This window comes from Papilio polytes, unplaced genomic scaffold, assembly GCF_000836215.1.
Source record: "Papilio polytes unplaced genomic scaffold, Ppol_1.0 DF823691.1, whole genome shotgun sequence".
NCBI lineage: Eukaryota > Metazoa > Arthropoda > Insecta > Lepidoptera > Papilionidae > Papilio > Papilio polytes.
Window position 1 is genome coordinate 2783237 of NW_013525513.1, and position 5333 is coordinate 2788569.

At 32.8% G+C, this 5333-nt stretch overlaps 1 protein-coding gene across 1 annotated transcript in view; it reads left to right on the plus strand.

Moving 5' to 3' along the window:
* Window positions 1-3266: 3266 nt before the first annotated feature.
* LOC106104256 (semaphorin-5B) overlaps window positions 3267-5333 on the plus strand; it is a 43843-nt gene continuing 41776 nt past the window's right edge. Inside the window, exon 1 of the mRNA XM_013284250.1 lies at window positions 3267-3685. The gene's annotated coding sequence lies outside the window, so the exon portion shown is untranslated. The remainder of the gene's footprint in view (window positions 3686-5333) is intronic.

The window sequence follows — 5333 nt, forward strand, 5'->3', positions numbered from 1 at the left end:
GTAACATAATCGTGCTTGACAAAATATGTAAATTTATTTTGTCAAGCCCTTGACCAACCAATCAGCTCATGAGGGTCATTACCCCTCCCTCCCCTGGATACCGTTGCGCACAATTGTGCGATAGTTTTGTCAAATGTGTACGCACGCTCTCAAAGGTTATAAAAACAGACCACCCAAACACACGGCTATTAGTTTGATTTGATAATTAAAACTTCAAACGCCTGTACTAATAATCTGTAATAAAACTAAACCGATTACATTCTCAATAGTAATTAGTGTGGTCTATGTTAATAGTGTTGCAAGGGGATTTAGTAACTATTGACGTCATCACTCCGTAGTATAAACAGTCGCTTCTTGCTGTCAGATTCTATTTATGCTTAGATCTTTAAAACTATTGAACCGTTTTTAATTCAGTTTTCTTTTAATAGATAGTGTAAATCAAAAGGAGGCTTTATATTTATAATATAGCAGTGAAATACTGATACTTTTATGTTTCTAATGTGATGTAAATAACCACATTGTCGTATCAGCATCGTACCCGTGCGAAGTCGGGGGGATCGCTAGTTAAGACTAAAAGTAAAACTTCCTTAAAGACCTAATAAAAGCAAGAAAATCCGAAGCAAATCAATTCGGATTAAAAGAATGAAATGAAAAAGTTTTTTTTTAATTATCTAGACTTCTTAATCAAGAGAATGTTCTTTACCGGCCTTTTTTCATTTGGCACCGCTTGTCTCGCCTTTTACGGCATGAAAATCGAAAGTTTTCTGATAAAAATTGCAACAACATAATCTTAAAGTAATTAATGGGAACATCGGTATAATATAAAGGAATAATTAAAGAACCGACATAAGAAAGAAAACATATTTAATGTAATGTTCTACGTACTTAATTACTTAATTATGATAGTTATATACATACCTAAAAATCCGAATAATCCTAATATTATAAATGCGAAAGTTTAGATGGATGGATGGATGTTTGTTAGAGTTTGTAGCCTAAACTGCTGAACCGATCTCAATGAAATTTGGTATACATGAAGAGGATAGTCTGGAAGAACACATAGGCTACTTGGTCTTGTTTTTTTTTAACACCACGGAGTCGCGGGCGAAAGCTAGTAAAACAATAAATTCTTCCTTTTCACAATTTCACAATACTTTCGAAGTCAATATAATGAATGAATGAATATGTATTTATTGCCACAAAAAAGAAATTACATAAAAGGACTTATTCTAAAGAAAACACACAATCGTGGCAAAAGGTAGCCAGCTCAGCGGATGCAGGACGGACTAAGCCGTTCCTGCGCTGATTTTCAGCTGGCTCCTTCGCACTCAAGTAACATACTCGTATACCTTAATTATTAAGGTAACCGGCCTTACTAATTACAGATACAGAAAACTAAACAAAAATACACTTTTAAAAAGAAAAAAATCAAATCGTGTATTAACTAAATTATTTACATTATTATCTAAATCATTTAAATCTACAGCTTAAAAAATGAATTAGTGGTAATCGCATTAAAAATATTGCATTGAACTTAACGATTTGTTTTTAAATTAACAGATTGACATTTTTAATCTGTTATTGATTTATAATCTTGATTCATTATCATCGCAGCGTGAGATAGATGCTTGGTGGTCAATTTAAAAGCCATAAGTGTGAGAGAGACGACAATATAAAAGTCACGACATACCCTAATTTAGTTTCAAATAAGGGATCCTCACGCACGACGGTGATTTAACAATTTAAATTCAGAAGTTATTTCCGTGACTTTGGAACGGACAAGACAACGACTTTGTCTTAATTTGTTCAACATATCTAAATGCTAGAAAGAAAACAAAAAAGATTTCGGTATAGCCTTACCTTAGTATATAGTAACTAGGTTATTTCATCTAGTAGGATTCTGGCGACGGCAATGATTCAATACAACAATATCTTTAAGAAAATAAACAAGTAACCGTTACGATTCTTATGAGAATTCTTTAGAAATGCAACTCTTTTCGTGGAATGTCTAGCGGTACCTTAGCTTTTTCTATGACGTTTTCGCTGATTTTAAAACAAACAAAAGCATAACTAAGGATTTTAGCATCAACAAAGATATTTAATCTGTAAATTCGTTTATAACGTTGCGAAAGTTGAGAAGTATGTCGTTGTTAATCGATGCCCGAATACGTTTTAAATCTGGCAACCCTTGTAGGCGCGTATTACGAAAATCCAATATCGTAAATGAAACGACCATGTGTTCGTAATAACGAATGTAACCAAGTACCTATTTATTTTATTTCTGTTCCAATCTGGTTATTATCTCAAGGCAAAATAATTTAATACAATAAAAATGTCTGGTTATTATTTTATATTTATAATCTACATAAATAATTGAAAAAAATTGACACAGTTTGGTATAGCTTAATTTTAAGAAGTAATAACTACATTTATTACTGTTGTTTATGGACAACCAGGACCTCATAGAAGTTTAGAGAACTTTGTAATGGATCTATCGAAACTCGACTTGAAGACAACGGGCCATTCGCAAATTTAATAAAAAAATAATAAAACAAAAACTTAAGTGAACGGTTATTAAATGTTAAATAATAAAAAGGATTATCAAGAAAGCAATAAATTAAGGAAGGTGAGGATCTGATTTGGGTGGCATTACGTAGCATTGGGTAATAATTTTGTTTACAAAATCTATAGTAAGGCAAAGGCATGGTATGGTTTGGCAGAAGGTTAGTGTTGTAACGCGGTCGCTGGCCGCAAGGACGCGGCGCGGGCGGAGGCAAGCTTTCCAGCGAGAAGCGAGAAATTTACCGATGTGTGCGTGCGTCTTGCCTTGGCTACGTTCGGCGGGAAACGATAGTGTTGCCCGATATTATTGATTTACCGAAATTAATTAAAATATTCAGTTGTTTTTAAAGTTGTGTTATTTATTTTCCCTTGATATTAAAAGATAAACAGGGATTGTGTTAAGAAAATAAATTTCCTCGCATACCATTTTAATTTGTAAAAAGTTTAAACCAATCTTGGCTTGGATCTAATTTGATAAACTCAATATTTTTGTTATCGCTAAAAAATTGTGTCTGTTTATCAGGTTATTGAATATTCTGTATTTAGAGATAATTGACATAAAAATTTAAATACACAACAGTTACTTTTATTAACTGTTTTCTACCGTGTCAGTTAAAAAGACGTTGCCTAATTTGTACAAGATTGTATGGAAAAATAAATTTATCTACTGATAACACCGATGTCTTCTGAGATCGCGTTGCGGGCGGCGCATATTCATTCACGCACACTCGTGCGTCGATCGTGTTGTGTTGCTCCGCTTGACTTTAAACTTTTGTTTTTTTTCGTCCTGCGGGCGAGTCGACCACTTGCCTTCCTTACCTGCTAGAACGTTGTATTATCTATGAAATTTACAAACTTTTGTGTTATTAAGTGAATAGAATATAAAATTATTAGATAGTTCATAGTGTTAACGTTGTCGTTAAGTCCAGATGTTAGTTCAAACGGCAACAACCTCATTCCGTGTCAACAAACAAACATAAACAGTGATTGAAACCAGTTTATAGTTTCAAACAAAAACTTATGTGAATTACAATGGCCTAAAGTAATCCAGGATGGGTATGGGTGTCGTATTCTTGTGCCAGAACGTGATTTTCGTTGCAACTTCACCCACATAACGTTTATGGTAAGTAAAAGTTTCTTGTTTTACGAAACAACTTTTTTGTTGTACTTTTTTGGAGTTTTTAAATGTACTTACAAGTTTCTGGATGTTTTGTCATATTAAAGATTTGTTTTAAAGTATTTTTTAACGTAGTAAAGACAGGTTGTGTTGGTTTGCGAAATGGTTACTTCTTGCTTGTTCCTGCCCACTCAAGTTTATGTAATTTGATAAATTAGTTATACAATGTTGTAGCTGAAGTTAATAAGAAACTGTAATTTGAGGGTATTTCTACCTTTAAATAAAAAGCAAGAAAAAACTCAAGATAACATCCATAAATTATTATTTCAGTTAATTAAATTTAGAATAATCTAGATTTTTGAACAGGTCAGGTAGAACTGACATATGAAAATATTACTTAACAATATGATTAGTAAAATGATAAAGTGTCCAAGTTTACAATCTGACGAAGACAAATATAACGCCATGTCATTAACCTTTCACAATGCAAAAACGAGATGAATTAAATTACTTGTTACGCAATAATTAATAGACGTATTATGTCGCTTTTATTACTTTTAATATTAACTTGCATATTTACTTGTACTGCATATTCTAAAGCAAAGATTTCGCTAACAAGCCACTCAAACACATGTCAATAAATTACGAACAGTGAATAATTAAGCTAACCGACTCTACTTGTCCTCACGTACTCTTGTGGTCCACAAATTTGCATTTTAAAATGCAACCAATGTAGATACAAACCAGTTTGGTTTCGTTAAAGATTATCTTACCGACTCTAGATCATGGATACGCATAAGTAGTTAACTCCGTATTTAAACTTGCATGAAATTTGTCTTGCTATCGTATTGTCTCAAGTGTTAAGCGCACTTACGTCGAAAAATACGTTACCGAGTGTATGTTTACGTTGCCAAATGTATGTTGAGAATTGCATGGTGTAGTTTCCTCAATATAGCTTTACTGTAGGTATGTATTTTAACTCAAATATTGTTTTAGTTCAAAGAAAATAAGACATTTATTACCAAAATAATCTTCTAATCCTAATACTAAAGAGTGTTTAACTAACTAAAACTCTGAGCGGTAATGTCTTCGTAATTTGATATCACGAATCAATAATCAGGGTATTCTGTTATAAAACAATTGTCTCTGTCCACCCCTTAGTGTTTACGTGACAGTCTATAACAATGTTTAAAGTATGTAATCTGATCTGACAAATGAACAACAACAGATCCCGAATGGGCGAGACTTGCCGCGTACTGCGTTTTTTGCCAACACCGAACGCCGGATCTGGCGGCAAAAACACGAATCAATCATCGCAAACCAAAATGGCGGACAGATAATTTTGTTTTTTATTATCTGTGATGTTGAATTATGTTTCGTGAGGTCCGCTTTCGATTTAGATTTCTTTAAAATGCATTTTTTAATAAAGAAATTACTTTGTAATAAAATATTAAGATTGTTTTTTTATCTTTATTCATTTATTTACTCTTATAAGACTAATGTTACGCATATATGTGGCGTAAATGCTATTCGATAACCCCAGACATACGTTTTTCTCTACGTTAGCACAGTATGTCTTCCTGTACTGTTTTTGACCGACTTCCCAAAAGAAGGAGGTATTCAATTCGTCGGTATATTTTTTTTTTTTTTTTTT